Source organism: Lycium barbarum, chromosome 7, assembly GCF_019175385.1.
Source record: "Lycium barbarum isolate Lr01 chromosome 7, ASM1917538v2, whole genome shotgun sequence".
In the NCBI taxonomy this organism is placed as follows: domain Eukaryota; kingdom Viridiplantae; phylum Streptophyta; class Magnoliopsida; order Solanales; family Solanaceae; genus Lycium; species Lycium barbarum.
Window position 1 is genome coordinate 116672654 of NC_083343.1, and position 11668 is coordinate 116684321.

The 11668-nt window shown below is 28.4% G+C and overlaps 1 long non-coding RNA gene across 2 annotated transcripts; it reads left to right on the forward strand.

Moving 5' to 3' along the window:
- The first annotated feature begins 7703 nt into the window (after positions 1-7703).
- On the forward strand, positions 7704-10114 carry LOC132602475 (uncharacterized). Of its 2 annotated transcripts, none has more exons than XR_009567798.1 (2): positions 7704-8421; positions 8513-10114. It is a non-coding gene; the product is annotated as an uncharacterized LOC132602475 (long non-coding RNA). The 2 variants fall into 2 exon arrangements; XR_009567797.1 differs by having other exon boundaries at positions 8654-10114.
- Positions 10115-11668: the final 1554 nt, after the last annotated feature.

Consider the following 11668-nt stretch of genomic DNA (forward strand, 5'->3'; position numbering starts at 1 on the left):
CCTCTAGAAACCATTTAACATTATTCAAATATTTCGAGATAATTTTTCACATTTTGTATTTCAATGTTAATTTCAGCAAGTTGCTGGAAAATATCGAGAATTTGAGCAGGGAGGGCCATGGCTTCTCAACATACACTGGTAGAAAACTTTTTTCAATTTCGCTTTTCTTGAGGAGCATGAAGACTTATCGACCTCTTTTATAGATTGTACCAATTCTGCCAATCCAATACGAGTTGTAAAAAAAATAAAAAAAAAATTAATAGTTCCTGTGCAAAATTGGAGTAGACTCCAATTTGTTGAGTCAAGTCAGTACAAAAACACTCATAATTGAAGGAGATTTTCACAAATATGATCATTTGAAACTACTGTTTATAGTTTGTCCCATTTAAGAAAGTTTTGCAAAAATAATTCTTGGTGCTACATAATTGGAAGAATAAAGACCTGGAGGAAAATTGGACAGCGCATTTGCGCACAAGGCACCGCGATTGCTGTTATCAGACCTACAAAGACTTATAATCAATGGTTATCAGACTTAAACACCTACTAATTACACTAATCGAGTATTTTCCTCTGAGAAGTGATTGTGATTATTAACGGCGATAAAAATGTAAAATTGAATAACTTATACTAACAAATGGTCAAGAACTAGAGTGCAAAGCTTATGATTTAACATATAGAGATGAATATTTCAAGGTTGTGGTTGGTTCACCAATCCTATTGAGTTATCAAACCATTTATATTTATATTAGTAAAAAGAGGATAGTTTGCCACAGGATTGTGACAAGTGGCTTAAGTAGATCTTGACACATGTATAATTTTAGGAAAAAAACCAACTCTAATATCTAATTTTTAAAAAATCCAAGTGGCATCTCAAATAGAAGGCAAGTGTGATATATTTGGACAAAGCTAACTACCTTTGTAATTAATATAACTTTTGAATTTTAAAATTTTGTATTTGATTTAAATTTCACTGGAATAATTTTAAATTGAATTGTGGTAACTGGTAACCGTGCATAATCCAAGGCACGTTGTACTTTCTTTTTTGGAGGTTTTCAGGTGAATAACCATTCATTCACATTTCAATAATAACAACTATATTTTATTCTTTAAATAGAAGGGAGTGTGGCCTAGGATTATGCTAATTTATTTATTTATTCATTTGATTTGACATATAAAAAACTATAAAAACTTACGTTTGGGTCATCACAATTCACAGCTTTACATAAATTTAAGATGAAATTTTGCTGAAAGGATTGCACATCTGTTATTTTAAAAAACAAAACCAAAAAAAAAAAGGGATAACGAAGAAAAAGACCAAAAGAAATTAACCCAAACCAACAACCTCACGCATGTGTACCTAAGTTCTCATTTTCCTAACTTCCCAATCACCTTTATCGCTTATAGTTTCACTGTTTCTGTTTTCATGTACTAAAATAAGGAATAGGGTCGAGATACATAATATGTAGACCATGTTAAAAGTTACGCATAAATAATTTTGGAAGGTATATATTGTGTTATTACTTTAATTTTTCTTTATATCTTTTTCTGTTTCATTCAATTGAATTTTTAGTTCTGAAATTCTCTTTTGCATAGATCAAATTCTACAGCATGAAGATCAGTGTATGTTGCCATTTTCATTGATAAGGCAGACTTATCTTTTAACAGGTAAGTCTAGATTTATTCACTTAAGTTGCCACCATATATAATTTGAGTTTTATGTATGTGTTGTTTTGTTGCAGGTATCATGGAAGCAATTACCTTAAACAAAAAAATAGAAAATTACATCAGAAGCTAGATAAAAGTTCACGATGTATCTATACTGAAAGTTCTTTGCATATAAATTATTTGCATATCTAGATAATACTAGTTTTTTTTTATAGATTTAAGTTGAACTATAAAATATATTGAATTGAAAGAAAAAAAAGTTGATGTTGTTAGTTTGATTTGAAATAAAAATGTTGTTATGCTCTAATCAATCTTATCTTTGGGATAAAACATACTTTCAACTGAAAAATTAAATTTTTGAACTTGAATGATATAGAAATGCTATATAATAGGAAGAAACTAGAACCTCAGCTCTCCTCCCAATTTAATAAAATATAAATATAGATATAAACCCAAATCTTCTATAAACTAAAATACTTTGTTAATACTAGACTCTTGCTACTTCTATAAACTAAAATACTTTGTTAATACTAGACTCTTGCTACTTAGATTTGGTTCTAATTGGTTATGTTTATGTTGGTTTCATTTAACTTCTTTTCTTTTCGATTTTAAAAAGTTTTTTGTTTGTAGGAATAATCTGAGCACGTATATTAATGATCTAAATATTATTAAAAAGTGGATAGTTTACCATAGGATTGTGACAAGTGGCTTAAGTAGATCTTAACACGTGTATAATTTTAGGACAAAAAACCAATTCTAATAACTAATATTAAAAAAAATCCAAGTGGCATCTCAAATACAAGGCAACTGTTATATATTTGCACAGAGCTAACAACCCTTGTAATTAATATAACTTTTCAATTTTAAAATTTTGAATTTGATTTAAATTTCATTGGAATTATTTTAAATTGAATTGTGGTAACTGGTAACCGTGCATTATCCAAGGCACGTTGGACTCTCTTTTTTGGAGGTTTTCAGGTGAATAACCATTCACATTTCAATAAGAACAACTATATTTTATTCCTTAAATAGAAGGGAGTGTGGCCTAGGATTATTACAAGTTGTTATGTTAATTTATTTATTTATTCATTTGAATTGACATATAAAAAATAAAAAAAAGTACTTTTGGGTCATCACAATTCACATCTTTACATACTTTTAGGGTGAAAATATGTTGAAAGGACAGCACATCTGCTATTTTAAAAAATCAAACAAAAAAACAAAAGGATAAGGAAGAAAACACCAAAAGAAATTAACCCAAACCAACCCCCTCACCCATGTATCCCTAACTTGCCATTTCCCTGACTTCCCAATCACCTTTATTGCTTATAGTTCTACTGTTTCTGTTTTCATGTACTAAAATAAGGAATAGAGTCTGAGATACAAGATATGTAAACCGTGTTAAAAGTTACACAGAAATAATTTTGGAAGGTATGTATTGTGTAATTACTTCAATTTTTCTTTATATCTTTTTCGGTTTCATTCAATTGAATTTTCAATTATGAAATTCTCTTTTACGTAGATCAAATTCTACAGCATGAAAATCAGTATATGTTGCCATTTTCATTGATGAGGCAGACTTATCTTTTAACAGGGAAGTCTAGATTTATTCACTTAAGTTTCCACCATATATAATTTGAGTTTTATGTATGTGTTGTTTTGTTGCAGGTATCATGGAAGCAAATACCTTAAACCAAAAACAGAAAATTACATCAGAAGCTTGATAAAAGTTCACGATGTACCTATACTGAAAGTTCTTTGAATATAAATTATTTACATATCTAGATAATACTATTTTTGTTGATAGATTTAAGTTGAACTATAAAATATATTGAATTGAAAGAAAAAAAAAATGTTGATGTTGTTAGTTTTATTTGAAATAAAAGTGTTGTTATACTCTAATCAATCTTATCTTTGTGATAAAACATACTTTGAGCTGACAAATTAAATTTTGGAACGTGAATGATATAGAAATGCTATATAATAGGAAGAAACTAGAACCGCAACTCTCCTCCCAATTTAAAAAAATATAAACATAGATATAAACCTAAATCTTCTATAAACTCAAATACTTTGTTAATACTACTCTTGCTACTTCTATAAACTTTTTTTTTTTTTGTTTGTTAATACTAGACTCTTGCCACTTAGATTTGGTTCTAATTGGTTATGTTTATGTTGGTTTCATGTAACTTCTTTTCTTTTCTATTCTAAAAAGTTTTTTGTTTGTAGGAATAATATAAGCACGTATATTAATGATCTATATTTATTAAAAAGAGGATAGTTTGTCATAGGATTGTGACAAGTGGCTTAAGTAGATCTTGACACATGTATAATTTTAGGACAGAAAACCAATTCTATTAACTAATTTTAAAAAGTCCAAGTGGCATCTCAAATAGAAGGCAATTGGTATATATTTGGACAAAGCTAACTATCTTTGTAATTAATATAACTTTAGAATTTTAAAATTTAGAATTTGATTTAAATTTCAGGAATTTTTTTAAATTGAATTGTAGTAACCGGTAACTCTGCATAATCCAAGGCACGTTGGACTCTCTTTTTTGGAGGTTTTAAGGTGAATAACTATTCACATTTCAATAAGAACAACTATATTTCATTCTTTAAATAAAAGGGAGTGTAGCCTAGGATTATTACAAGTGGTTATGTTAATTTATTTATTTATTCATTTGAATTGACATATAAAAAAATATAAAACTTATGTTTAGGTCATCACAATTCACAGCTTTACATACATTTATGGTGAAATTTTGTTGAAAAGATAGCAAATCTGTTATTTTAAAAAATAAAAAAATAAAAAAAGGATAATGAAGAAAAAGACCGAAAGAAATTTACCTAAACCAACCCCCTCACCCACGTATCCCTTACGCAGAAATAATTTTGGAAGTTATGCATTGTGTTATTACTTTAATTTTTCTTTATATCTTTTTCTGTTTCATTCAATTGAATTTTCAATTTTGAAATTCTCTTTTGCATAGATCAAATTCTACAGCATGAAGATCAGTGTATGTTGTCATTTTCATTGATAAGGTGGACTTATCTTTTAACAGGGAAGTCTAGATTTATTCACTTAAGTTGCCACCATATATAATTTGAGTTTTATGTATGTGTTGTTTTGTTGCAGGTAGCATGGAAGCATTTACCTTAAATCAAAAATAGAAAATTACATTAGAATTTAGATAAAAGTTCACGATGTACCTATACTGAACGTTCTTTGCATATAAATTATTTACAGTTCTAGATAATACTATTTTTGTTGATAGATTTAAGTTGAACTATAAAGTATATTGAATTGAAAGAAAAAAAAAGTTGATGTTGTTAGTTTGATTTGAAATAAAAGTGTTGTTATGCTCTAATCAATCTTATCTTTGTGATAAAACATACTTTGAGCTGACAAATTAAAATTTTGAACTTGAATGATATAGAAATGCTATATAATTGGAAGGACTTGAATGATATGCTTTATTGCTTATAGTTCCATTGTTTTTGTTTTCATGTACTAAATTAAGGAATAGGGTCGAGATACAAGATATGTAAACCATGTTAAAAGTAACGCAGAAATAATTTTGGAAGATATGTATTATGTTATTACTTTAATTTTTCTTTATATCTTTTTTTTGTTTCATTTAATTGAATTTTTAGTTCTGAAATTCTCTTTTGCATAGATCAAATTCTATAGCATGAAGATCAGTATATGTTGTCATTTTCATTGATAAGGCAGACTTATCTTTTAAAAGGGAAGTCTAGATTTATTCACTTAAGCTGCCACAATATATAATTTGAGTTTTATGTATGTGTTGTTTTGTTGCAGGTATCATGGAAGCAATTACCTTAAACAAAAAATAGAAAATTACATCAGAAGCTAGATAAATGTCCATGATGTATCTATAATGAACCTTCTTTGCATATAAATTATTTACATATCTAGATAATACTATTTTGTTGATAGATTTAAGTTGAACTATAAAATATATTGAATTGAAAGAAAAAAAAAATGATGGTGTTAGTTTGATTTGAAATAAAAGTGTTGTTATGCTCTAATCAATCTTATATTTGTGATAAAACATACTTTGAGCTGACAAATTAAATTTTTGAACTTGAATGATAGAGAAATGCTATATAATAGGAAGAAACTAGAACAGTAGCTCTCCTACCAATTTAGAAAATATAAACATAGATATAAATCCAAATCTTCTATAGACTAAAATACTTTGTTAATACTACACTACTTCTATAAACTAATTTTTTTTTTTTTAATACTAGACTCTTGCTACTTAGCTTTGGTTCTAATTTTATGTTTATGTTGGTTTCATGTCTTTTTTTTTCCAATTTTATAGGAATAATCTCAGCACATATATTAATGATCTATATGTTATTAAAAAGAGAATAGTTTGCCATAGGATTGTGACAAGTGGCTTAAGTAGATCTTGACACGTGTATAATTTTAGGACAAAAAACCAATTCTAATAACTAATATTAAAAAAAATCCAAGTGGCATCTCAAATAGAAGGCAAGTGTTATATATTTGGACAGAGCTAACTACCCTCGTAATTAATATAACTTTTCAATTTTACAATTTTGAATTTGATTTAAATTTCACTGGAATAATTTTAAATTGAATTGTGGTAACTGGTAATCGTGCATAATCCAAGGCACGTTGGACTCTCTTTTTTGGAGGTTTTCAGCTGAATAGCCATTCACATTTCAATAAAAACAACTATATTTTATTCTTTAAATAGAAGGGAGTGTGGCCTAGGATTATTACAAGTTGTTATGTTAATTTATTTATTTATTCCTTTGAATTGACATATAAAAAAATATAAAAAGTACCTTCGGGTCATCACAATTCACATCTTTACATATTTTTAGGGTGAAAATATGTTGAAAGGACAGCACATCTGCTATTTTAAAAAATCAAACAAAAAAACAAAAGGATAAGGAAGAAAACACCAAAAGAAATTAACCCAAACCAACCCCCTCACCCACGTATCCCTAACTTCCCATTTCCCAAACTTCCCAATCACCTTTATTGCTTATAGTTCCACTGTTTTTGTTTTCATGTACTAAATAAAATAAGGAATAGAGTCGAGATACAAGATATGTAAATATGCTAAAAGTTACGCAGAAATAATTTTGGAAGGTATGTATTGTGTTATTACTTCAATTTTTCTTTATATATTTTTTTGTTTCATTCAATTGAATTTTCAATTCTGAAATTCTCTTTTGCATAGATCAAATTCTACAACATGAAGATCAGTATATGTTGTCATTTTCATTGATAAGGCAGACTTATCTTTTAACAGGGAAGTCTAGATTTATTCACTTAAGTTTCCACCATATATAATTTGAGTTTTATGTATGTGTTGTTTTGTTGCAGGTATCATGGAAGCAAATACCTTAAACCAAAAACAGAAAATTACATCAGAAGCTTGATAAAAGTTCACTATGTACCTATACTGAAAGTTCTTTGAATATAAATTATTTACATATCTAGATAATACTATTTTTGTTGATAGATTTAAGTTGAACTATAAAATATATTGAATTGAAAGAAAAAAAAATGTTGATGTTGTTAGTTTTATTTGAAATAAAAGTGTTGTTATACTCTAATCAATCTTATCTTTGTGATAAAACATACTTTGAGCTGACAAATTAAATTTTGGAACGTGAATGATATAGAAATGCTATATAATAGGAAGAAACTAGAACTGCAACTCTCCTCCCAATTTAAAAAAATATAAACATAGATACAAACCTAAATCTTCTATAAACTCAAATACTTTGTTAATACTACTCTTGCTACTTCTATAAACTATTTTTTGTTTGTTTGTTAATACTAGACTCTTGCCACTTAGATTTGGTTCTAATTGGTTATGTTTATGTTAGTTTCAGGTAACTTCTTTTCTTTTCGATTTTAAAAAAAGTTTTTTGTTTGTAGGAATAATCTAAGCACCTTTATTAATGATCTATATATATTATTAAAAAGAGGATAGTTTGCCATAGGATTGTGACAAGTGGCTTAATTAGATCTTGACACACGTATAATTTTAGGACAGAAAACCAATTCTATTAACTAATTTTACAAAAACCCAAGTGGCATCTCAAATAGAAGACAATTGTTATATATTTGGACAAAGCTAACTATCTTTGTAATTAATATTACTTTTGAATTTTAAAATTTAGAATTTGATTTAAATTTCACTGGAATTTTTTTAAATTGAATTATGGTAACTGGTAACTCTGCATAATCCAAGGCACGTTGGACTCTTTTTTTTTTTTTTTTGGAGGTTTTAAGGTGAATAACCATTCACATTTCAATAAGAACAACTATATTTTATTCTTTAAATAAAAGGGAGTGTGGCCTAGGATTATTACAACTGGTTGTGTTAATTTATTTATTTATTCATTTGAATTGACATATAAAAAAAAAAACTTATGTTTAGGTCATCACAATTCACAGCTTTACATACATTTATGGTGAAAATTTGTTGAAAAGATAGCATATCTGTTATTTTAAAAGAGAAAAAAAAAAAGGGATAAGGAAGGAAAAGACCCAAACAAATTTACCTAAACCAACCCCCCTCACCCACGTATCTCTTACTTCCCATTTCCCTAAAATCCCAATCACCTTTATCGCTTATAGTTCCACTGTTTCTGTTTTCATGTACTAAAATAAGCAATAGAGTCGAGATACAAGATATGTAAACCATGTTAAAAGTTACGATGAAATAATTTTGGAAGGTATGCATTGTGTTATTACTTTAACTTTTCTATATATCTTTTTCTGTTTCATTCAATTGAATTTTCAATTCTGAAATTCTCTTTTGCATAGATCAAATTCTACTGCATGAAGATCAGTATATGTTGCCATTTTCATTGATAAGGCAGACTTATCTTTTAACAGGGAAGTCTAGATTTATTCACTTGCCACCATATATAATTTGAGTTTTATGTATGTGTTGTTTTGTTGCAGGTATCATGGAAGCATTTACCTTAAATCAAAAATAGAAAATTACATTAGAAGCTAGATAAAAGTTCATGGTGTACCTATACTGAACGTTCTTTGCATATAAATTATTTACAGTTCTAGATAATACTATTTTTGTTGATAGATTTAAGTTGAACTATAAAATATATTGAATTGAAAGAAAAAAAAAATTGATGTTGTTAGTTTGATTTGAAATAAAAGTGTTGTTATACTCTAATCAATCTTATCTTTGTTATAAAACATACGTTGAGCTTGAACGATATAGAACTGCTATATAATTGGAAGAAACTAGAACCGCAGCTCTCCTCCCAATTTAATAAATATAAACATCGATATAAACCCAAATCTTCTATAAACTATAATACTTTATTAATACTAGACTCTTGCTACTTCTATAAACTTTTTTTTTTTTTGGTTAATACTAGTCTCTTGCTACTTAGATTTTGTTGTAATTGCTCATGTTTATGTTGGTTTCATGTCTCCCCCTCTCTCTCTCTCTCTTTTTTGCGATTTTAAAAGTTTTTTGTTTGCCGGAACAATCTCAGCACGTATATTAATGAGGAGGATGAAAGAGATGCAAATCTTGCTTTTGATGAGATACTGAGTGAAAATGATTGAAGGTAGGTCAAACTATAACAACATGTTTTTAGTTTCTGTTGACTGAAGTTAATAAAATCAATTTTCAACAATTACTGAGCTATAGTTTTTTTTTTGACGCGGTTGATTTAAAAATATACTAGAGAAATGCAAATGAAAGATATGAACTTTTTGTTAGGTCAACTAGCGATTTAGGCCATTTAGGCCCATTGCCTGACTTCCAGATTGGTATTTCGAAGCTGATGTAATGAAATCCATAATGAAATTGATTGTTTCTTGATGTAAAAATGTGAGGAAACTGCATCCTAGAAATTGATAATTGATGTAAGCAGTTGACGATGCATGCTGCACGTAACATATGATTTTAAAACAATAATGTGAGGATGAAATATCAGCATTGTAAATGTTTTTATATCAGAGACACATTTCCATGGTTTCCTGGTTGTACTAGAATTTGGATTCCATTTCACGTAAAATTACACCTAAGACCATGAAAATTTGTACTATCACTATAAACTCGTAGCAGTGCAATCTGCCAGCTAAACCAACATTTACAGATAATATTGGAGAGCAAGCTTTGGAGATTCGACATGCAGGAGCATCACAGATGAATACTTTGATCCAGACTACTTCCTTTCAACTATGGACTTGTTTTCAGACTCAGGGGCAGATCCACCCTTTACGATGGGGGTGGCATGGCACCACCTCAATTAATAAATTTTTTATATACTTATATTGTAATTTGCTTAAATTAGGTTAAATATTTGATCTTGCCACCCCCGTTGTGAATTAGACAGAGGTGCCACGGCTGATAGACACAAGTTTGAATCTATTTTGAACATTTTCCGACTTCTGTTTTTCTTTGGGCTTTTTACTTCCTTTGTACCAGTAATTCCCTTTTCGACCCTCCCAATTTTGTATTTATATTTTTATTATTTATATTGATTTTCCTCTTTTCTATTATTTTATCTGTGATCTCTAGCGAGAACACACAAATAGAAACTTTAAAATCCCTTAAATTAAGTATTTCTCTTAATCTCAAATCTGTGAGTATTTAAATCGAAAAAATTGGGTCTCAATGGGAATTTTGGATTGAGATCAAAATTCATTTTTTTTTTGAATAATTTCTTTTGTTTATTACTCCCTCCGTCCATGTTTACTTGTCTATATTTGACCTGAGACACTCTTAATAAGCAATAAATAAAATGATAAATGAATTGAAGTACTTAATAATAAGTATAAAATGGTAAATTATGTCTTGATTTTCCCAACTATATAACTTACAAGTAAAAGTGGATATATATTTTTAGTATAATAGACAAATAAAAATGGACGGAGGGAGTATTATAAAAATTTATGTTATTCTATAATTGTTAAATTCAATTTAAATCACTTTACTACTTAAATTGTGATGGAAATTTCGTATGTACTGCTTACAAAAAACATGAAATTTATGATTTATTTTTGAGAACTTTGTAGTTTATCTAATTCTACATTTACTTATGGGGAGTATTTACCTATTGAAGAGTTTTTCTATTATTTTTCTTATTTTGATTGGTGTAATTCCCTTATTGAAGATGTTATTTTACTTGTGCAAAGTCATTTTTTAATATACATAAGAGATGCAAGGTCCTTGATGAAAAAAGTTGATTTTACTTCTGTTGTTAATGGGTATTAATGAGTGTGATTCCTTATTTAAGATGTTAATAATGTTCGTTTCTTGATTTTTAAAATGTAATTTTCATATTTGCAAATTAAAAAAAAAAAACCTATTAAGTTGACCCAAATAAACTAAAAAGAGATGGACCGACCCAAATATACGTTCCTAACAAGATGTATATTGAAGAAAATTGTGGCACCCGCCACCTTCAAATCCTAGATCCGTCTCTGTTCAGACTCGACATATTTTTACATATGATTGTTTAACACAAATACAAGGTTTGAGCCAAAGTTACTAGGTTTTGCTGAACACATAACCGCCACTGTGGTTCTGCCCCTTGATTCAACCTTATAGAAAATCCAGTTCTTGGACTACAAAAAATCATCCTATTTTTTTATTTTTATTTTAATCTTGCAGGATATCGAGCGAGCTGTTTTTGAAAGCCCTTTTTGAAGGCAGGGCATTCAGAGTCATGTGGCAGTTCTTGAAATGGTTTACTCAGTACAAGATGTCACCTTGCTGTTGAACAACAACGGGAACTGTGGTCCTTTTACCTTGAATAACCTTTGGTTTTCAGATCTATTAATAATATGATCTGTAGTTCTTAATTTTTAAGTCTATCTGGTTTGCAGTTTACATAATCATTTATTAGTTAATTCACCGGCAACTTAGCTTAAATCCTCTTTTTACTTCAACTAAAGAAATTATAGGTGAGAACATATAAAAAATTTGCTGGTATTCAA